Genomic DNA, 24,534 nt, shown 5'->3' with positions numbered 1-24,534 from the left:
GAATACCATAAATTGTAGTAAAATCTCTTTGGGTCACTTCACCTCTTTTGAGTATCTTGGAATTGAGGTTAAAGGCCACAAACGAACTTTGATAGTAACTCTATACAAAACTCCAACTTTTGTGGAAAATTTCTTTACTGACTTGAATGAACTTCTGTCTCTTATATGTACTGATTATGATTGTTTAATAATTGTCGGTGATTTCAACATTCATGTTGACAACCCCCAAGACAGAGGGGCAAAAAAGCTCGCTAATATTTTAGAGACTTTTGGTCTAACACAACATGTCAAACAAGCAACACACACTCAAGGACACACACTGGACCTGTTTATCAGTAAGGGTGTGAATATTTCCAATGTCTCTGTAACTGATGTCACCCTGTCGGATCACTTTGCTGTTATCTTTGAAAGCTCTTTATCTTTTAACCCACTTATACAAACAGCAACCATCACAAAACGTTCTCTCACTGAAAACACAGCAGAAACTTTTAATCAAATCTACTCTTCTTCCTCACCCTTAAGCTGTAATGATGTAGATAAGTTGGTAAATGATTTTCAGTCTAAAGTCTCAGATATTATTGATTCCATTGCCCAAATTAAAATGAAGGTTGTGTCTGGCAAAAAGAAATCTCCATGGAGAAATACACAAACAGTTAGATCTGCAAGACAACTCTGCCGTAGGGCAGAACGAAAATGGCGTAAAACTCAACTCCACGTTCATTGTGACATCTATAAAGAAAGACTACGTAACTATCATTTAACACTAAAACATGCAAGAGAGGCTTTCTTTGCAGATGTCATAAACAAAAACATTAACAATGCTCGAGCTTTATTTGCAACAGTTGACAGAATCACAAACCCTCCTGTGATGTTACCACCTGAATTCCAATGTATTGCCACCTGCAACCAGTTTTCCAGTTTCTTTTCAGAGAAAATTCAAAAAATCGGAGGATTAATATGTACATCCACTATAAAGTCAGTACCAATGCTGTGCCCAAACAAAACAAATACAGGAAAAATGACCCAATTCCAACTACTTAATTATAAAACCCTACAGGAAATCCTGCTGTCTGGATGTTTTACCCACACATTTCTTTAAGAAAGTCCTGCCTGTTATTGCTGCTGATCTGATCCAAATAGTAAACTCATCGCTCTCATCAGGCATTTTCCCCCAGGCTTTGAAAACAGAAGTAATCAATTCACTTATAAAAAAGAACAATCTGGACAAATCACTAATGCAGAATTACAGGCCGATCTCCAACCTCCCATTCATCAGCAAAGTTATTGAAAAAGCTGTGTGTAAACAATTAACTAGCTTCCTAACGATAACCAACTGCTTTGACTCCTTCCAGTCTGGTTTTCGTGCTCACCACAGCACAGAGACCGCCCTCGTAAAAGTGTTCATTGACATCCATATAAATACGGACTGTGGGAGAACCACAGTGCTGGTTCTGTTGGACCTCAGTGCAGCTTTTGACACTGTTGACCATGACATATTACTGAATCGACTGGACAGTTGGGTCGGACTCTCCGGTCCAGTGCTTAACTGGTTTGAATCCTACATAAAGAACAGGGATTTCTTTGTTTCAATTGAAAACTTTTCATCAAAGAGGTCAAAGGTCACATGTGGGGTACCCCAAGGTTCAATCCTAGGGCCCCTTTTATTCAATATTCATATGCTCCCACTAGCTCAGGTTATAACAGGAAATAATATTAGCTATCATAACTATGCAGATGACACACAGCTCTACATTACGATGTCACCAGGTGGCTCAGAGCCCATCCAATCACTGAACAGATGTTTAGGACAGATACATGTGTGGATGTCCCAAAACCTTCTCCAGCTGAACAGAAACAAAACTGAAGTTATTATTTTTGGACCTAAAGAGGAACGATCTAGAGTTATAGATCTAGAGTTATAGATCTAGAGTCAATGCACAGCTTCAGTTATTACAACTGAAAACCAGCGATCAGGCCCGAAACCTGAGAGTAGTGATGGACTCTGACCTGAACCTCCAGAGCCACATAAAGACAGTTACAAAGTCGGCCTTCTATCACCTGAAGAACATCTCCAGGATTAAAGGACTAATGTCTCAGCAAGATCTAGAGAAACTCATCCATCTGTTCATCTTCAGTCGTATTGATTATTGCAACAGCATCTTCACAGGTCTGTCCAACAAATCAAACAGCTGCAGCTGATCCAGAATGTTGCTGCTCGTGTAACCCAGGTTAATATAGCCTCATTAAAAATAAGCCTTTCCATAGAAACTAGCTATAAAATGCATAAATAGGAAATAAATAAATAAATAGAGAATAAATAGGTCCTAAAATAGTTAAAAATATAAAAAGTAATAATTACAAACATTAAGAATGCTGTATTTTGTGTTATGATATTTTATTTGGTTAAAAATTTGTATAAAACAGAGTATTATTTTGTCAGCAGCTAAAACCGTCAAGTTGAGTAAAATCTCTTATTCTGAAGGGTCACATTGATGTGTAGCCCATGTGACTTGCTCCAGCCAACCGGGTTGCTACATTCTCTGGCGCTCGAAGAAGGAGAGAGAACGAAGAAGCTAAGAGTTGTGCTGTGAAAGAGATAGAGATAAGAGAAAATAGACGATTAAAAAGTCTACCTGCTGACTGGAACCCTTTTCCATTCTTCGGAGGAGGAGCTTTCCGCATTTTTTTACTGACTGCGTTCGGAGTGTTATATGTTACAGAACTGGACTTGGCCTTTTAAGGTTCTGCTGGAAATTGGACCGGGAAATTCCGAGTCGATTGCTGAGTTGGATTCCGCTAGTGAGAAACAAGATGAGCCGTAACCCAGGAGCCCTGTAACCGCCGTCTATCAGGAGCTACGCCCTCTGCTGGACATTGCAATTCATCCAAACTGGTATGACCTGCCCATGTTTTCCTGCTGAAATAGCACTGGATTCAGAGAAACGGGATTAACCCTTCAGGATCATCAGAAAGAAAAGACACTGATTTGAATCACAAGTTATTCGGTCTTTTGCTGGATTGTTTTTGTTGTGTTTTATTGTTTTTTCTTTTCTCGAACCACATTCAATATCCATTGTTAGTGTTTAATGTGAAATTGTCTGTTGGTTATAATAGAAACAAGAAATGGTTAAAACAGGAAATTAAAAAACCTTAACTTCTTAAAAAAACTCTAAATAATTAAAATTAGATTAAAAAAATTAAAACAACTAAACTGTAAATTAAATAGATTAACAGTATCAACTTGAACTTACATGGAACTATAACCTAGGTTAAAATAAATAGTATCCTTTTGTAACAAGTGTGTAAAACTGTTTATATTTCACCTCAAATCCATCCTCATTACCTGTGTATATTTGTTTTTCTTAGTTTTTGAATTGTATTTTATTTTGGCGGAGAAGCTTTTATTTTCTTGTTTCCTGTCTCCTTGTCATATCCTGTGTGTTCGCGCTGCCCTCCTCAGTTCGCGCCAAGCTGCGCTGGGGAGAGGTAAGCGTACAAAGTTGTCTTGTGTTTGTCTGTTGAAGTATTCAAAATGTCCTTAAAAGTATTTTTGCCAAACTCGCAAGTTTTTATATGTTGTTTCCCAACTGTTTTATGTTTAGCGCAGCACTGTACTGGGCACTTAATTCCCACGTTAAGGACATTTATTGAGTTTACCGTGCCAATGTGGTTATTTTTGTTCTTTTGATTTGTTAAGGTGTGTGTGGGAAAGCCAGAGCCCAAGAACTGGAGTGCTGATGCATTTTTTGTTTTAAACAGGTATGTGAGTTGTTTCAAAATGTTATCTGAATGTTAGATTAATGTATTTTGTATATTTTCAGTTTGAATTATAAAATATTGTAACTAGTGGGCAGATTATTTTTGTTTGGTCTTATTTTAATTGTCTTGACATTTTACTTTATTATTTGTGAATGTCAGAGAATTTTGGTTGGTTTTACCACAGTCCTGAGTTCGCGCCAAGCTGCGCTGGGGAGAGGTGTGTGTGGGAAAGCCAGAGCCCAAGAACTGGAGTGCTGATGCATTTTTTGTTTTAAACAGAATAACTCTGCCCTACTGCTGCAATACACCCTGGTGTCCTCGTCTGCTGGTTCCCTTTGCCTATACACACAACGCAGAGTACATGTACAACAGATGAGTCTGATGAGAGCGGCTACAGTGGTGCCGTGACCCGGATCCACACTGCTTCGGAGAAGTTCATCGTGGTTCGTGAAGAGTGGATCAACGTCAGCTGGTCACCTGAGGTTGCTTGTTACATTAACCCGTCTATACAGACTGAATAGTGTGACAGAGTCAAACGTGGAATAGTGTTCCAGCAACAAAAACAGATATTGTGTATATATTTGGTTTTATGTAAAGAACTGTAAAAAAAAAAAAAAAAAAAAAAAAACTGAAAATGACTTATGTTAAAAATAAGGCAGACAAGGATAAATGTTCATTGAGTGGTGTTAACTTCTCTGTGGGGAGAGGGAGAATGATCGAGGCTTTGCCTTTTACCCCAGTTCGAAACACCAATGATGCAGGCTCTCCAGCCTTTTGTTCTACACGCGTAGTTGAGAATGTATCTTCTAGCATTGTGCATGATGGTGCGGTCTCGGACAATTCAGTTAGTGCTGACCCACCACTAAGTGACCTTATTACAAGCATTGCACAGCAAGTTGGACAGTCCATAATGGACCGTCTTAAAGGTGAATGTGGGGAAGGGAGTGTTATGGGTCTGCAATCTCAGGGCAGTGTGGGCCAATCACAAGGTGATCCCACTTACCTCAACTTGACTGGGGCAAAGCTAGTACTACAGCCAGATGTCAAAGAACCTCCCATTTTCAGGGGAGATGGATCTGACAAAAACACTGTTGACGAGTGGGAAGAATTAATGAAAATCTATTTCAGAAAACGAGGCATACCCACCAATGAACAGTACTCGGAGATTCTCTCTAAGTTGATGGGAAGAGCTAAAGATATTGTGAGGATAACGCTGCGAAGCAGTCCTTCACTAAAGCCTCAGGAAAAACCAGATATTGTCTACAGCATTCTCAGACAACATTTCAGTGATGTGCCCTATTCATGTATGCCTATGGCTGATTTTTATAACACTGTGCCACTAGCAAGAGAAACACCTCTAGATTACTGGGTACGCTTGAACAAGGCAGTTGATGCAGCAGAAGAGGGCTTGAAGAGATTAGGACGGCATGTGGATAACCCTTGCCAAGAAGCAACTATGATGTTTGTGAAACATTGCCCAGACCCAGCGCTTGCTGCCATTTTGAAGTTCAAAGCACCAGATAAATGGACAGCCAGTGAAATTCAGGAGCACATTGATCGTTACCAAATTGAAACCAGAGAGCAGGCATTCTCCAGGTCAAGATATCCTAAACTAGCTACAGTTCATGCTCAAGCTCCTGTTTCTGACCAATTATCACCACCACCCTGTCACTTAAGAGACATTCCATCGCACCAAGAGACTGGTGCAGCAGCCCCGTCACATGGTAATGACAGCTGCATGAAAACTTTAATCAGTCTCCTTGAGCGTACTCTCTCACAGAACAGTCAGATTGCAGGCAGACAGAACTCACCCAGTCAAGTGCATCACAAAGCATGCAGGGTTTGTCAGTCTTGGGATCATTCTACCATCTCACACTGCAAAGAGAAACGCTTGTGTTTAGCATGCTTTGAACCAAATCATATTAAGCAAAACTGTCCCAACCGCTTATCTATCAGAGGTGAGCGTGGTCTCCAGCCACAAGATCCCCAGCATTTAAACTAGCTGGCCTGCATGGGATGAGGGGTGGTGTGGGCTCAAAAGAAAAAACCCTCAATAATAATGACATTGAACAGCAATATGAAAAGGCATGTGCCGCAGCACCAGCTGGTGCTAGGGTGATAGCTCAGAACACACAACGAGTTGAGCCATTTGATGAACTGTTTTATACACCTGTGACTCTAAATAACAAGTTTCAGCTACAGGGGATGCTTGACTCTGGTTCCATGGCCTGCACACTGAGTGAGAAGGTGGAACAAATGATGCTGAATCAGAACTCACTTTCGGAACCTGTTCCCCTCTCTGAAGAAATTGTTCTCATTGGTTGTGGAGGGACACTCAGCAAGCCCCGCTGCATGTATGAGGTGGAAATGAAATTGTATGGCGAGACATGTGTTGTCCCTGTGTTAGTAGTGCCAGGCCAAAGGGACGATTTAATCATTGGCACAAATGTCATAAGATTTCTCATGCATCAGCTGAAAATAACCAATGATTATTGGCGTTTAGTGTCCAGTCCCAGTCTTCTCCCAGAATGTGAACAGTTTCTCAACATGATGGCAAGCACTTCTCGGTGGAGAGGTGAAGAACTCCCAGAGAAGATTGGCACAGTTAAATTACAACAGTCTGTTACCCTACTGGCAAGGACTGAACATCTGGTGTGGGGTAAGCTGCCACATAACATTCCCATGTCTCCAGGGAGTACTGTAATCACTGAACCAACCTCATCTAAGTCGATGCCACGCAACATCATGGTTGCTCGCATTATCACTCCTTTATGGGGAGATAGGTGGGTCCCTTTAAAAGTCGCCAACCTATCAGACAAGCCCATCAGGCTGAAAAGAAACAGCAAGTTGGCAGACGTGTCCCCTTGCCTGGCGGTTGAAGATTTTGAGGTTTTTCAAGGCATCAGCCAGGTTGAAACCACTGCTCCAGAGAAGGGACATGTCAAAGAAAGGTCCGCAGATCTGAAACTGCGATTGCAGCAGGTTGGGCTCGGTGACCTCAATATTGATTTATGCCACACTGATGATGCAGGGAAAACCAAGTTGGTCGAGCTGCTTGAGAAATATAATGATGTTTTTTCTAAGCATGCTCTAGATTGTGGCAAGGCAGAAGGTTTTGTACATCGCATCCGGCTTGTTGACGATAGACCATTTCGTCTTCCATACCGCCGAATCCCACCAGCTCATTATCTCAAACTGCGCCAGGTTTTATCTGACATGGAGGAACAGGAGATAATAAAGAAATCTGTGAGTGAATACGCCTCTCCTCTTGTGCTGGTCTGGAAGAAGGATGGCAGTCTGAGGATATGCACAGACTTCAGGTGGTTAAATGCAAGGACATTCAAAGACGCGCACCCACTTCCACACCAGTCCGACTGCTTAGCTGCTCTTGGAGGCAACACTTACTTCAGCACTATGGATTTGACGTCAGGATTTTACAACATTCCTATGGCGGAGGAGGACAAGAAATACACAGCATTCACAACTCCTATGGGGTTGTACGAATATAATAGAATGCCTCAAGGCCTGTGTAACAGCCCTGCTTCTTTCATGAGAATGATGCTCAGCATATTTGGAGATCTGAACTTTAGCAGTTTGTTGTGCTACCTGGACGATCTCCTTGTTTTTGCTTCGAGTGAAAAAGAGTCTCTGGAGAGGTTAGAGGTTGTGTTCCAACGCCTTCGCCTGCACAATCTCAAGTTGAGCCCCAAGAAATGTCACTTTATGAGATCATCAGTGAAATTTCTGGGGCACATCATAGATGGCCATGGAGTGTCTGTCGACCATGGAAAAGTGGAAGTCATTACAAGGATGACAAAGGCTGACCTGATGGAGGATGATTGATGCACGCCTTCAGTCAAGAGGATAAAGTCCTTCCTTGGTATGGTATTTTATTACCAACATTTCATTCCAAGCTGCTCATCTGTGGCCAAGCCACTGTTTGCCCTAACTGCTGGACAGAAGAGGAAGGGCAAAACCAAAACAACGACAAATGCGGGTTCTTACAGAAAACTGAGACCATCTGACTGGACAGAGGAGTGTGAAACAGCCTTTTTGAGTCTTAAAGAAAAGTTGTTGAATTGTGTTGTTCTTGCACACCCAGATTTTTCACAGCCTCTGATTTTGTCTATTGATGCTTCACTGGACGGACTTGGAGCTGTCTTGTCTCAAGTACCAGCTGGAGAAGAGAAGGCTTGCCCCATTTCATTTGCCAGCAAGACACTGAGTAACTCCCAAAAGAAATACCCGGCACACAGGCTTGAATTCTTGGCTTTGAAATGGAGTATATGTGAGAAGTTCAGTCATTGGTTAAGAGGTCAAACATTCACGGTGTGGACTGATAACAATCCGCTCACCTACATCATGACAAAGCCAAGACTTGATGCTTGTGAGCAGCGTTGGGTTGCGAAGCTGGCACCCTTCTCTTTTGATCTGAAACACATACCTGGGTCCAAGAATACAGTGGCTGACGCACTCAGTAGGGATCCATTTGCAACAACTGTCAGTCATAGGATCATCACTGAGGGCTATTCTCGCCTCCTTATTGAAGCTGATAGTATTAGCCAAGATGGGGTCCAAGATGCTTTTCACCTAAAGGTCCAGAGCCAAAAAGTGAGGAAACCATCTTGTGGTGAACCAGAACTTCATTGTAGTTCGCAACCTTACCAGTGTGACGCAGTCAAGGCTCTTCTGGAGATGCATGACCAGTGGGATTTGGTTACTGAGACCCGTGCAGTAGCACTAATTCAGTCTGTCCAAGATTTGGGCATACCAGGGCAAGATTCGCTCCCTGTGTTCACTTTGGATGAATTACAACATGCCCAAAAGCTTGACTCGGATGTTTCCAAAATCTTGCCATTCATTATCCGAGAGAGGCGTCCATCCAGACGTGAAAGAGCAGGACTCAGCATAAGAGCTATGGTGTTCATTAAACAGTGGGAGAGGCTCAAGATCAAAAATGGGATCCTTTATAGAGTCACTCGAGATCCCCTCAGCAAACAGAAAAGACATCAGTTTGTTCTTCCTGATTGCCTCAAGGACAGAGCCTTGCAAGGCATTCATGACCTGGCTGGACATCAGGGGCAGGCACGGACTCTTCACCTGGCAAGGCAGAGATTTTTTGGGCCGAAGATGGATACTGATGTGAAGGAGTATGTCAAATGTTGCCAGAGGTGCATTCTTGCCAAAACACCAGAACCTTCTGCTAGAGCCCCTCTTAAAAGCATAAGAACCTTTGCTCCAATGGAGTTGGTGTGTTTGGACTTCTGGAGTGCGGAGGATAAAAAGCAAAACTCGGTGGACGTGCTTGTCCTGACTGACCATTTCACAAAGCTAGCCCACGCATTTCCATGCACCAATCAAACAGCAAAGCAGGTTGCTAAAAGGTTGTGGGACCGCGTATTTTGTGTGTATGGATTTCCTGAACGGATCCACTCAGATCAGGGAGCAAACTTTGAAAGTGAGCTCATTGCTGAATTGCTTCGACTGGCGGGAGTATCAAAGTCTCATACCACTGCATACCATCCCATGGGGAACGGGGGCACCGAGAGGTTCAACCGCACACTTGGCAGCATGCTCAGATCATTGCCACTCAGAGAGAAGAACAAATGGCCTGAACAAATACAAACATTGACTTTTGCATATAATGCAACAGTTCATGAGACTACAGGATTTGCCCCATTCCAACTCATGTTTGGTCGGGTTCCGAGGCTCCCTGTGGATGTGATCTTCAAACAGGTGTTGTGTGATCCGGCGACTACTGATTATAAGAACTATGCCGAAACACTCATGTCACATCTGTATGAAGCAGCTAGGATAGCTCAAGCACATGCTGTGGAAGAACAAGATAAACAGGCAGAAGGGTACAACAGAAAAGTGAAAGGTACCCATTTGAACGTTGGAGCCAGGGTCCTGTTAGCAAACAAGGGTGAAAGAGGGAAGAAAAAGTTATCTGACAAGTGGAGTGCTAAAGTCTACACAGTTGTTGACAGGAATCTCCAAACTCACACATACAAGTTGGAGGACAAACAAGGTAACAAAAAAATTGTGCACAGAAATCTGATACTGGACATCAGCTTTCTACCCGTGGGAACACCCCAGGATGACATCGCTGTTGTCGGGGCAGAGGAGGCGCAAGGCCTGTCGGACTCCTTTGATGCTTCGGAAGAGAGAAGTTTGGATGATAGAGATAATGCATGGGAGATGAGTAAATCGACGAACTGTGACAGCGATGTTTCTCTGGATCGAGAGGTGTCAGAACCAGGCTTATCCAACCAGAGTCTTGTAACGCCTCACAGTGTGTTGGAACTCTCAGGTGAACATGCTGATAGTCATTTGGCAGAAGAAGAGTTACATGCAGTGAGTCAAGTTCATTCTATGGACACAGAGGCTCTTCCTGTAAATTCAGACGCCAACATGGACATGTGTCATCCTCCAGAGAATGCTGACCAAGTCGTTAGCACTCGGGTGGGCAGGGTCAGCAAAAGGGTGAACAGACTCATTGAATCCATGGTTCAAAGACCTTTTGATTTTAGGGATTTGGCAAACTCTGTGAGCCAAAAATCCCAATCCATTCTTACTTGGTTTTGAGTGAACTCCTTTGTTTAGAGTCTTTATATGGACAGTTCAGCAATATAACTGTAATGGAATATTGTTTTCCTCAAATATACATCCGGTATTGTGTTTATGGGTTTAAAGTAGACACAGAATTATATGGTGTAAATGGCATCATATTGATCTGAGAAGGGCAGAGGCCTGATCAACCGTATGTTCCTTCGAAACCTGTTTTGTAGGTGGCTCTCAAGCTGAATGCTGTACTTGGTTATGGCAACCCTGTGTTAAATATTTATCAAATTTGTCAGTTTTTCTTGTATTAGGATTGCAAAATTTGGACTGACTTGGATTTTGGTGAAATATAGGAGGGGTGGATGTAACAAGTGTGTAAAACTGTTTATATTTCACCTCAAATCCATCCTCATTACCTGTGTATATTTGTTTTTCTTAGTTTTTGAATTGTATTTTATTTTGGCGGAGAAGCTTTTATTTTCTTGTTTCCTGTCTCCTTGTCATATCCTGTGTGTTCGCGCTGCCCTCCTCAGTTCGCGCCAAGCTGCGCTGGGGAGAGGTAAGCGTACAAAGTTGTCTTGTGTTTGTCTGTTGAAGTATTCAAAATGTCCTTAAAAGTATTTTTGCCAAACTCGCAAGTTTTTATATGTTGTTTCCCAACTGTTTTATGTTTAGCGCAGCACTGTACTGGGCACTTAATTCCCACGTTAAGGACATTTATTGAGTTTACCGTGCCAATGTGGTTATTTTTGTTCTTTTGATTTGTTAAGGTGTGTGTGGGAAAGCCAGAGCCCAAGAACTGGAGTGCTGATGCATTTTTTGTTTTAAACAGGTATGTGAGTTGTTTCAAAATGTTATCTGAATGTTAGATTAATGTATTTTGTATATTTTCAGTTTGAATTATAAAATATTGTAACTAGTGGGCAGATTATTTTTGTTTGGTCTTATTTTAATTGTCTTGACATTTTACTTTATTATTTGTGAATGTCAGAGAATTTTGGTTGGTTTTACCACAGTCCTGAGTTCGCGCCAAGCTGCGCTGGGGAGAGGTGTGTGTGGGAAAGCCAGAGCCCAAGAACTGGAGTGCTGATGCATTTTTTGTTTTAAACAGAATAAATCTGCCCTACTGCTGCAATACACCCTGGTGTCCTCGTCTGCTGGTTCCCTTTGCCTATACACACAACGCAGAGTACATGTACAACAGATGAGTCTGATGAGAGCGGCTACACTTTAATACCTAACATTAGGTTTAAAATTTCAAGCAGGGATAAATACAATATTCTGAAAGAAACGGGGAAACTATTTTGGATTTAATTTTGTGTCATTGTACGTCAATTGTTTGTAATATTGTTGTTTCTTTTCTTTTCAACAAATAATAAGTCGGCAGTTTAAACTTATTTTCTGGTCTGTGGTCATTAATACACCTGCACATTTCTCTACTCCCGTAGCCGAACCTAGCACTGGTCTGATTGTCTGTTCTATAAACTGTAAACACATCGTGAGTGTTACTCTCGCGTTCTCACTAAAACCAGGAAGATAGAGCACATAACACCAGTTTTAAAGTCCCTACACTGGCTCCCTGTAGCTCAAAGAATAGACTTTAAAATACTGTTGTTAGTTTACAAATCACTGAACGGCTTAGCACCACAATACATTAAAGATCTGCTGTTGTTGTATCAACCCTCCAGACCTCTCAGGTCTTTCGGTTCTGGTCTGCTCTGCATCCCCAGAACCAGAACCAAATGATGAGAATCAGCTTTCAGCATCTATGCACCACAAATCTGGAACAAACTTTCAGAAAACTGTCAAACACTGACTTCTTTTAAATCTCAACTAAAAACTCACCTGTTTAGAATTATATTTGAAATGTAATCAATTACAAATTTACTGATGGAACTTGACTTAATGCTGTGTTTTGATTATTGATTCTATGTTTCATTGTGTTTCTGTGTTTGTAATGCTGTAAAGCACTTTGAAATGCCTTGCTGCTGAAATGTGCTATACAAATAAAATTTGATTGATTGATTGATTGCTCTTTCTGGATTTCTCGTCAGCCTTCAGCGCCATCAGCCCACAGACACTGGTGCAGAAGCTCTCCTCTCCTCTCTTGGACTGAGTTCCACACTGGGGAACTGGATTCTTTACTTCCTGACTAACAGACCTCAGACTGTCAGGATCCACAATACCGTCTCCTCCTCCATTACCCTCAGCACTGGGGGTGCTGACGGTGATGGAGCACAGGCCTGCGTGCTAGGCCCCCTCCTCTTCATTCTGCTGACCTATGACTACTCGGTAAGGCAACCCAGCTGTCATATAGTAAAGATTGCCGATGACACAGCAGTGTGGGATACATCATGAACATTGATGAGTCCAAATACAGAGAAGAGGTGGAACTCTTCTCTGCACCACCTGGTGCAGTGGTGCAGAGAAAATAACCTCTGTATCAATGTGAAGAAGACCAAGGAGATGGTGGTGGATTTCAGAAGGGGCAAGGATTCTCTTCATCCCCTGTACATCGGAGGAGCATCTGTGGAGGTGGTCTCCAACTACAGGTACCTGGGTGTGCATATAACTAGTGACCTCATCTGGAGAACCAACACCTCCCATCTGGTGAGGAATGCCCACCAGCATCTACTTCCTCAGGAAGCTACGGAGAGCTGGACTTGGGAACTTAGTCCTGAGGAGCTTCTATCGCTGTGTGGTGGAGAATGTTCTCTGCACCTGCATCACCGTGTGGCACAGCAGCTGCACTGCTGCTGAGAGGATGGCTCTGCAGAGGCTGGTTAAGGCTGAACAGAGGACTGTGGGGAGCAGCTTTTCCTCCACCTCGGACCTCTACACACCACAATGCAGGAGGAGGGTGCTCCTCATCATGAAGGACTCCACCCACCCTGCACAAAGACTGTTCCAGTTGCTCCCCTCAGGCAGGAGGCTGAGGAACATCCAGAGCAAGACCAGCAGGCTGAGGAACACTTTCTTCCCTTCAGCCATCAGACTCCTGAACTCAAGCTGCCCCAAATACAGCTTCACCTCATAGATTATTTACACACATAACTATATATATACTGTATATACAGTATATACTGTATATATATCTCAAATTACTTTGTTGTTCGTTTGTTTATTTATTTTATTATTTACGTATTTATTATTTGTGTAGTAAATTCTTAATCTGGCACCTGAGTACAAATTTCGTACCACAAACTATCAAGGTGCTATGACAATAAAACATCCTTGAATCCTTGACTCTGACACAGCCTGTAACAAAGGGCCCAGAACCCCATATTTCTGGAGAACTCCGCACAGGGCTCCCCGAGGGATACGTTTGAACACCTTCTTCAAGTACACAAAACATATGTAGACCGATTGGGCGAACTCCCACACACCCTCCAGGACCCTGCTGAGAGTGTAAAGCTGGTCCAGAGTTCCACGACCAGGATGAAAACTACACTGCTCTTCCAGAATCCTAGTTTCGACTATCTGACGGACCTTCCTCTCCAGAACCCCTGAATAGACCACTCCATGGAGGCTTAAGAGTGTTACCCCTCTGTAATTGGAGCACATCCTCCGATCCCCCTTTTTGAACAGGGAGACTACACCCCAGTCTGCCAGTCCCCCAACTTCCAATGTCCATGCAATATGACATTGGCAATATGTCATATTGCATGCAATATGACGCTGATGCTCCATAGTGCATCAGAGTTGCGTTAACCAACACAACCCTATACCATCCAGAGGCCTAAGGAACTCCGGGTGAATCTCATCCACTCTCGGGGTAGTGTTGTAGTCAAGATCACCTAACCCAAGACCAGAGTGTATCGAGACCGAGACAAGACCAAGACTTTTAGGGTCCAAGACCAAGTCGGGACCAAGAGGTCAAGACCGAGTCAAGGCAACCAACGCTACATGACACAAAAAAATGTGAAATATGATAAAAGTTGCTTCTTAAATTGATCTGAAAGACTCACATTCCCATAAAAACACCTAGATATTAAATACTTAGAGCTGAAGCAAATTTAACCCATATAATTATCAATTCAAACTCTTCTTCATTCTGCTTTGCTTCCATCTCTATGCCACCATCCAAGGAGGTCTCATGCCATCCATAAAAAATAACACCCTGGGCGGTTGCCCATATTGTCCATGTCAGAAACCACCACTCTCTGCTATATTAAATATAGCAATTAAGTCAATGCCCTAATGATATACTATGAACTCAACTATGAACGCTATCCACGGAGCAACAAGCAAGAAATAAGCAGACGGTGCACACCCTCTCTCCCGCCAAGGGAGGAAATTCCATTTCATTACTGAGGGGACAATAAACAGGGAAATTTTTTAAGATCAATTTTGGGGGTTCAGCAAAGTTACAGTGCAATGTAACATAAAACGTGGTTTAAAAAGTTTTTGCGTTCAAGCTGCAGGACCAAAAATGAGTAGTAAGTGTTGAGATTTCTTGACATTGTATAACTAATATAGACCCAGTAATTTTCATCAAGTTAGTATTAATTATTCCAACAGTTACTTTAGTAATGTGTGTGATAAAGTTGTCCTCTCAAAAATGAGCAATTGGGGAAAAAATTAAACCCTTTATTGAGAAGTATTCACAACAAATGTATTAGAAATGTTTTGAATCTGCAAAATATTTATATGCAGACAGAAAGCATTAAAGATGTTAAAAGCACACAACACTGTAGCTACATTCAGCTTGGAATAAATCCCCATAAGGATCTGGAAATCTGTCCTGGATTGTCCAAACACACCAGCTTGGGATGACCGCTTTGTGACCAGAGCCCAGAGTCCAACACTGCCAAGACATAAACTGTCTGTATGCTGCCTGTTGTCTTCACCTTTACGTAGAAGGTCAACAACAGCATGCAGGTCAATCCAGATGTACCAGATGCATCTGTACCAGATGCAGGACTCCTACCTCCAGTGTGTAATTTGTGGTAGGGTTGAAATGCAACAAGGTGGATGTTGCATTCAGCTCTTCCTCTTCACCACAGAAGGCATCATCTCTTTGGACCTCTGGTAGATGCTCCAGGATGGCTGGCCAGAAACAGGAGGTAATGTTGGAGAAACAGCACAATGACTGAGTACCTCAAGAATCCGGCCTGAATCCTGTTCCAAATGTTGCTCCAACACTTGCTGTGTCTGCTGTAAATTTAATTGTTGAATATGCTCTTTGTGACAGATAAAAATAATTGTTGAAACTCATTATAAACAGCTAAGATTATGCCACGTAAAATAAAATGTAAATATAATTTATGATCTGCAAAGGGTAAAAATGAAAAGCTAACTTAAACGTTCATAAAGTTTAAGACATCTGATCTTAAATTCTCCACACATCATGCCTTCTGCTGAGGTACTCAGGATTTGGATCAACTCCACGACCTCTCCCCGTCTTCCACCTGCCCTGTCTGACTCCCTGTGAACGGGAATGTTCTATCATTGATTCTCACTGTTCTTAGGAACGAGAAATGTCAGTTTGTCTGGAGTAATACTGGAATGCTGTGACATTGAATTAAAACAATATTCTGTTCTTGGTTAAATATTTTTCACATTTTCTCTAAAGTTTACCAATTTTACTGATAAAAAGTTATTTTTATTGAGCATATTGTCTGTAAACATTTAATATATTGACAGTTTGTACAATTCTGTCATGGTATATTGGCAATGTACTCTTGAAAAATGTGAATATATTGAATACACAAAGTAATTTTTTCACCTGGAAAGTGGGTTATAGTTCACCCTTCTGTATACTGGTATTCTAATATGCTTGCAATACTGTAATATGTAGTGCAGCATGCAATGTACAAAGTGGCAAAGCAGAATTATAAAATACATTTATAAGTAGCTAAAATGTGTACTTCATTAGCAATTACAATAAATCAAAAGTTAATTGGAGCATACTGTGATCACAGTACTAATATATAAAATATATAATTCTAGGGCGTGCTGTGGTGGCGTAGGGGATAGCGCCTTGGAATGTTTTTGTGTGGCCCTTGACCACAGTTTAGTTTATCACTCAAACATTTTTATATGTTAGGGTGCACTTTCCACTAATGGAGGCTGTTCAAATATGATACAGACAAATGGAAACAGACACCTGTACAGTTCAGCACATAATAGCCATGTTCCATGAATCATAACTTTTACTTTCGATTTAATTTGACAGCAAATAGGATCACAAATATCCCGTGTCTTTCAACAGCAGGGCACTCATTTAACAAACTTGTCAAAATAAAACCAAATTGAGTTGGTTTTATGTTCTTGTTTCCAAAACAGACACACACACACTCACAAATCTGAACAAAGATAATTAACCTGAGAAATGTAAGACATTATTTGCAAATTTTTTTTAGACCGGCAAACTGGCAAGTTTAAGAATAAATTATAAATCCCTTTCCTATAATTGTAATTCAAAAATACTTTATTGATCCCAAAGAGAAATTAAATATTGTTGGAACTCAAATCAAGTCAGATTCTTCGGTTATTGATAGCTATGGTTGTTGGCAGGAGATATCTCTTGTAACGGTCTGTATTGCAACATATCTGAAGAAGCCTCTGACTGAAGACACTCTGTTTTCCCAAGACAGTCTCATGAAGAGGATGGTCAGGGTTGTTCATAATTTTCTTAATTTTATGAAGAATCCTTCATTGAATTGTCATCTCCACAGTCGCTCCAGAACAAAACCAGCCTTCTTTATCAGGTTGTTGAATCTTTTTAGGTCCCTAGCTCTGATGCTGCTGCCCCAACAGATGACGGCAGAAGAGATTACAAAGAGATAGAAAGACATAATAAAGTCATAATATGCATCAAATATAGAAATGATTGTATTATTGTATTAGGTAAGACTGAAAATAGATACTAAAATTTCTTTTGACCTGCTTTATTTACATATGTATATATTTGTGGACTTCTTTAAACTTTATATTTTTGTTTCTATGGCAAAAAGACTTTTGTTTCTGTGTGCTCTACATTGGCCCTATGGTGTGTCACTGAAGAGTTCCTGTGATGAACTGGCAACTTGTCTAGGACACATCAACCTTTGGCTGATGGAGAGGATACCATCACTCTGAGTAGGATTAAGCAGCTATACTGGAGGCTATAAATGTGGCTGGATTTTTAAGGAACTTCTTAACATAATGCACTTCAGAAAATGACTCAGAAATACACAATTCAACTTTGTCTAACTATTAAAATGATGCATTCAGCAAGATGGGAAAAAAATCATAAAACAAAACTATTGTGTATATTTGCATCATCTTTCCAAAACAGAAAAGGCAAAAACACTATTCAATAATGCATTTGGAAATCAGATGTTTCTGTGTGTGTGACTCATCTACTTTCACATACCTCAGAAATAATCTGTACATGTTGGTTTTATGGCTTTAATGAAGGGGGGACAAAAGTACAGCTGATTCAAACCTTTAACTTTTTTTTATTTTAACTTTTTCCATATTTATGTAACTTTCCAAACACATAGTATCAGACTCAATTCTGGTCACTTATATAATATTAGCCCAGATTTTGACGTGTGTGAACTTCTTCCTTATTCTTTCTGTTCCTTGTCCCCCATGACTTTTCTCACGAACTGAATGACATCTGTCAGACCCTTTACTTTTATATCAGCCTTGACTGAAACATTTCAACAGTCAGTCATAGACACATGCCTTTTTCATATCCTCTCCAGTAGCAGCAGAGGGGAGCTTCTCCCCTGGGTTTCCCTTATGCCCCACAGACCATATGGTTTGGCCTGGCCCCTGAGCTGGTCTTTGGACCACCTGAGGCAGCAGGAGCTCCCATAATCATTGAAGACAAGGGCCACTTGACACCAGGCTGACAGATGGTGCTCCAGCACTGCAGCACTGAACTGCTGTTGCTAGTGCGTCTGTGTGCGAGTGTTCAGATTGAGAGGCACAATAAGGGCAGTGATGTGTCAAGGATAGTTAAACATGATGGTGGCAGTCCATCTTCTTTTGTCTCTAGGGCAGCCGCAGCCTCAGGCCATGACTGCAGGCAAATTTCATCACATATATGAAGCTTTGGGTAACAACACAGAAGCTCAACACCAAAGTTCTACCTGGATACATCTTCCAAAATCAAATTCTGATATTTTCTATTGTATGTATAGGTGAATAAGAATAGATAAGCTAGAATGTTATTGAAAATATGCGTTTTAGTAAATCAAAAATGAAACTCATATAAATCCATTACAAGCAGTTTTAAACCTATGTAGCATTTATTTCTGTTAGTTATGGCTTAAAGCTTATAAAAACCATAATTACAATATTATGCAAGTCTCATTAAAAGAGAACTGTGATGTCATGGCCATGTTGTGGCCCATAAAATCAAACGGCTACTTGATAATTGTTATTGACAAATGTTATTAGAGATTGTCAATGGTTATTGACATTCTCCAGCACTGTGAAGAAAAGTACATTCAGATTTAAGGCAGAGTAACTGGACTGCAGCTGGAATCAGAACTTCAAGAGTCCTAAAACGATTCCAGGATTTGAACTAAAACTGTATGATTTCTTGTGTTAAGCCACCTCTGAGGCAGAGACATCAGAAGCATTTTATCTGGGCTTTGGAGAAAAAGGACCAGACTGTTCAGTGGTCAAATTTTGGCTTTTCTGAAAAAATAAAAATAAAATAAAAATTCTAAATCAAGGCACTAGAGTCTAAAGGAAGCATGGGGCTGCTTCAGGTTCAGCTTCAGGTTCAGTGCTCCCAAATCCATCACAAACAGTGATGGATTTGAGGAGTAATGTTTCTGCTGCCGTTACTTCACTGTGTTTTGTGCACTGCTTTATCTAAGTCAGTACACTTGTCTCACAGGAGGTTTTAGATTACATCATGCTTGCTAACAATCACACCTTTTTGAAGCAAAAGAAAACAAAACAAAAAAACTCAGAAGTCAGAACCACAAGTCAACTCATTTAAAGTTAAAACTCAGTTTCACAACAATACAAAGACTACATAAATGTTTGCCTGTTGAACTGGATTGTTAACGGTGGCTAGCACGTTAATTAGCAGCTTCTCAAATCTTTTTGATAAACATTACATTACCAAGAGATTTGAAAACAAACCTTTATCTTAGCTTTTTTTCTATTCTTCCTCTTTCTGTTCTTTGTCCCTGAAGAATAAGTCAACAACATTGTTTTGCTAACTTATGTTCCACCAGTGCTTTGGAGGTTTGCATGCTCACTGCACATTGCACAGCCGCTCATATTACCGGTGAAGCGTGACCTACCGGCGACTACTAGGGGGCCATCGGGAGCAATTAGTTTTTTTCTTTTTGGAGGTATCCACCTTATTCCTAAGAGGCTTACTGTGGAAACGATTGTGGGTCTTACTTCCGCCGCCCACCGGAAGTAAAAGTATTTCACTGTAATTTGTAGGGTTTTTTCCTAATCTATATTCATGATAGAAGTTACATCTCTCTTTTCGGTTATTGTACAATATTTAGTGAAACTTATTTACGGACTCTCCGTCTGCTATCTGAGAGATGCTCAGAACAGAGGATTGTAATTGTGAGTTTAATCACAGGGAGCGACAGGAACACTGTGTTAAGTTTTGAAACGGAATGACCGTGAATTAACAGCACTGCTAGCAGCTCGTTTCTCGGACAAACTGACAGTAATAAAGAAGAGAAAAGCAGAGAAGCTGGTCTGAGTTTTGAGCTGCAGTTTTATGCCGACAGTGTAAAACACCAGAACTACATATTAGCTCGAAAAATTTATTTTTCGTTTGAATTCAAAAAATAATAAAGTTCAGGATCTGTGTCTTTATCATTATGTTTGGGCCAGCAATAAATTTTTATAAGACAAACTAAAATATCTGGGTTTATTTAGTCCATCAGAACGAGAATCTCGAGGTTCTTCGTTGCTGAGTGTCGCTGCACATCAGCGAAGAAATGACTGCAGCTGCTGTGCTCCGGACCGTAATATGGAGAATTTCCTCACTGGATTAGAATCTAGTCTAATCACACATTAACCTGTTATAGAGAGCAACTTGCAACTGAAAGATGCCTTTGCGGAACTCGGGTAACTGTTCTGCTCTTGGCTGTACCCTAATAATCAGACCAAATTTAATTTGTGGCAGCAACCGGTGTGTTTTGAACATGCTCCTGAAACAAAAAGGCAGCATTTCTGTGATAAGTGGTAGCTTTCATTTGGCTAAAACAAAATTCTAAACTTGAAGAGAGAACCCAAAATGCTTTGTGTTTTTGTTTCATTGTGTGGATAAAAAGCCAACGATAGAAAAACAGCATCTGCATCCGAACCAACTGAGTCAGTGAAGTAGTTAAATATGCTAGTGCGGGTTATTTGTGGCCATTTCTCCAAGTCACCATCCCTCCCTGCAATAGCTGCAGGTAGCGGTAAAACAATATTGCCGCACTTAAGCTGTAATAGATGGTGTTCCCACACATTTTATAGCCTAAAACCTCTGACGAAAGTCAGTTAGCGAGTTGCAAACAAATGGCGGTTCCGGTTTGCGGTGGAAGTCGCGCCCATAAATCACAAAGCCTCATGGGGGCTAGGAATAAGGTGGATAAGGAATGCTTTTGACATGATCAAGTATGAATTATTGTAAAAAAATTTTTTTAAATCACAACTTTACAATGAAATATAATAGATATAATCACATAGAAATCATTACTTAAAAAAAAAAAGAAAAAAAGTTCTTAGACCCCTACTCGCCTTGGGGTCCTAAGCAGCTGCATAGCTTGCTCATGCCTTTGTCCTCAGTAGTTCCATTATGAAGCAAATCTGTCATGGTGGGTTCCAGTTTCTTAACCCTCCCACCAGGAGAACAGGTAATCAGATAAATAAAGTTTATTTGAATAATATGAAAATGTTGGTGAAACGGTGTGGGGAAAGCACACAGAGTCATCTGCACACTGAAGAACAGCAAGGAAAATGGTGAGTTTGAAGTAATCAGAAAACTGGAACTGCAAGAGAAATTAAACTGGTCTTACTTGATTTGCAGGTTACTTCCACCCAGAAGAGGGGAAACTGTTGATTCGTGGTTTTGGTATCTGTGTGTGTGTCCTGTGATCCAGGTTCCAGAGTGAGGTCTTGATTGAGTAAGTTCTGGGTAGATGACGTGGAGGTTGCGGTGGAGGGCAAACAGGTAAGTTCAGGCGTGGAGGAAATCAGTGGAGCAAGCCGACTGCCAGCTGGGTAATACCGGAACGGTTTATGGTTAATCTGCAGAGAAGAAGAAGGGACTCGGGTAACCAGTGGGTAACTGTCCACAGCATCACGAGGAGGGAAAATCCAAAAGCCAGGTCAAGGGTTTTCACGCCTTGGAAACTTCCAAGGCGTCACGAGGAAGAGAGAGAGAGACAACAAGAATCGATTACTAGAAGGTCTTCTAAGGAAAACACAGAGCGCTAACTCAGAGGGCTCAGAGTACCATTACTGGCAAACACTCAGGCAAGGAGGAGCTGGCAGTCTGCTCCTTTTAAACTCCAGGATGATTGGGTAATGAGTCACAGGTGCGCTGACTGAGTCAGCGGGCACGCCCCTCCAGGTGTGCAGCCTCTAACACCATCTGGTGGATAAAGGATGAAGCAGCAGGCCAACAGAGAAAAACCCCACAAAAACACTAAAAACCCCAGTTCCCAACAAAAACCCTGTTGGAACCACTCTGACAGTGTGAGCCAAAACTTACCTCTGTGCTTATATGCCTACATATTCTCTCACAAATACAATCAAACCCTTCTACAGACTGTTCTGTGTTCACAATCTCTCACACAAACATCTTCAAATTCTCTCATAAACACCATGAAACTCTCTTACATATGCCATCAAACTCTCTTTTAAACATAGTTAATTGGTGTATATGAGATAGTTTCTTGGTGTTTGTGTGAGGCATTGTGTTCACAGTAGGGTCTGTGAGAGGGTTTGTTTGTCTTTATGCAAGGGAATGGTTGAGTTTGTGTGAGAGTAAATGTAGGCATGTAGTAAGCAGAGTTGTTAGTTTTGGCCCATGGACCTCTTATTCTGGACAGCTGTTTGGCCAGATTGGGTATTGCATTTTTTTATCCATCTCAAATAAGAATGTGGTATCCCGGATGGTACCACTGAGTGACTGTTGTAAGACTTAATTTTGATCAAGGAGAACAGAAATGCTCACAATATGGAGTACAAACTGAACCTCTGGTTACACAACTGTAAATCTTGCAGTTAACTTCTGTAAATTCCACAGTTATGTCATGCACAATAGCTGAATAATTGTCTCATGAAATCAACAGGTGAGAGGTGATATGATGCGAGTCAATCACAGATCATCACAGATACATGCTACAGACAGCCATCTACACACACACATCCCCACCACACACACACACACCCAGCACGCACCCTCCCACACACACCTAAGGGCATTTAGAAAGGCCAATACAGCTGAGGTTCTTTAGATCAGTGGTCCGAAACCCTGGTCCTCAGGGCCCACTGCCGTGCATGTTTTAGGTGTTTCCCTGCTGCTGCACACCTGGGTTAGATGAATAGGTGATTAACCGACTTCTATAGCAATTGCAGGAATGCAAAGGAGGTAATGCAATCATATGAATCAGCTGTGCTGGAGTTCGGACTCATCAAAAACATGCAGGATAGCGGTCCCTGAGGACCAGGGTTGGGGACCACTTCTGTAGATGGAGGGAAGAAGCCAGACACAACTGACTATATATATATTTTTGTCCTGCTATCATGAAAAGAATCCTACCAGTAAAAATGTATATCGATAACTAACTTATGTTTAAATCTTGCTTAGCGTTTGACTTTGGCACATAGGTAATTTAACTGATAACATTATGGCTGAATGAGTAAACATGGTAAAGTGCTGGTTGCCAAGCATGGTAGGTATTCTTCAGTATGAGGAAAGGCCACAGCTGAGCATGTGGCCTACCAAAGTCCTGACTGAACACAAACACAAGGGTCATTTAACTAATTAGGGCTAAGGGATGTGTGTTTCACCACAAATATTGATTTGTGTATGGAGTGTGTGGAATGTGAGCTCTGACTCCTGGTGACAGCAGTATTTATCAGGGTTGGGCTGAGTTTAATGATGGCTTTCTGGAAACAAAAATGCACCAATTTACCAGTTGACTTTCTGTCATTAGTACTCAAGATTCCTTTCTGAATAATATCAAACAATGAACATGATTCAATGAACATATACTGTAGATGTGGAAAAGCTGGCTGAAAATTGGAATCCCCCATGACCTACAAAAAAAAAACATTTCAAAAAAGCTCAATATTTTATGGACTCCAACCCCATTTTCTCCTGCTCATAAAGGTCTGATTTTCATAACATAGCCAAGGGTTTCTGACAGCAGCACTCCCTGCTTTCATGTTCAGGTGAGTTTTAGCCCAAGTGCATAGTGGCATCTGTAACTCATTATTCTTCCACAGTCAGTGCCCAATTGTTTTTGCTGTGATGCAAGTGTCCTGGTTAGTGGCTTTAACATTTTTTATTTTACTTTTGCAACCCATTTCTAGGATTTGTCTTATTATTGGTGGCATTTTTAACAAATCTCAAAAGTTTGTTACAACTCTTTTATGATTTGAGAAAATGGAGAATGATAGGAGGAGAAAGGGAAAGGAAGAACAACATAATAATATTACAAAGTAACTAAGAAGGTTTGTGTCTGGGCCCTAGTGTGATTTCTGTGTTAATTTCTTTGCATTGGATGCAAAGAAATTAGCATTGGTTTGCTAAGAGGGGGAAGCAAACCAGATTTGTTTTAAACAGGTTTTCGTAATTGAGTCTATTTTAGTCTGAGATAATCATTATAAATCCTTCTTTATAATAACTGAAACTTCTCACTTTGAAGCCTGTGATTTTCTTTAAATTTGTTCAAATCAATCAATAAATTAATCATTCAAGTTTATTTGTGTACCACATTTCAGTAACAAGGCAGTTCAAAATGCAGTTTAACAGAGTTCAACAGTTAAACAGTTGTGTTTATGTTTACATCATAAAACACAAGATACAAAGTCATAAAACACACAGTCAACAACTGAAGCATTACATTTTGTCAAGTTCCATTGTTACACATCAGATTGTTGATTAATGTTTCATTTCATTTATGATGTTTCAAAAGCAACTCTAAACAGGTGGGCTTTTAGTCTAGATTTAAAGGAAGTCAGCATTTCAATTGTTTTGCAGTTTTTTGGAAGCTTGTTCCAGATTTG

At 41.0% G+C, this 24,534-nt stretch overlaps 1 long non-coding RNA gene across 2 annotated transcripts; it reads left to right on the top strand.

The window, feature by feature from the left end:
- Positions 1-3,296: 3,296 nt before the first annotated feature.
- On the top strand, positions 3,297-4,064 carry LOC111610140. 2 transcript variants are annotated; one of them, XR_002753513.1, is made up of 2 exons: positions 3,297-3,759; positions 3,944-4,064. It is a non-coding gene; the product is annotated as an uncharacterized LOC111610140 (long non-coding RNA). The 2 variants fall into 2 exon arrangements; XR_002753512.1 differs by having other exon boundaries at positions 3,919-4,064.
- The last annotated feature ends 20,470 nt before the right edge of the window (positions 4,065-24,534 follow it).

The sequence above is a fragment of the Xiphophorus maculatus genome, chromosome 11 (genome assembly GCF_002775205.1).
Source record: "Xiphophorus maculatus strain JP 163 A chromosome 11, X_maculatus-5.0-male, whole genome shotgun sequence".
Lineage (NCBI taxonomy): Eukaryota > Metazoa > Chordata > Actinopteri > Cyprinodontiformes > Poeciliidae > Xiphophorus > Xiphophorus maculatus.
Note: the sequence above shows the minus strand (reverse complement) of the source record. Positions and strands in the feature narration are given on the sequence as shown.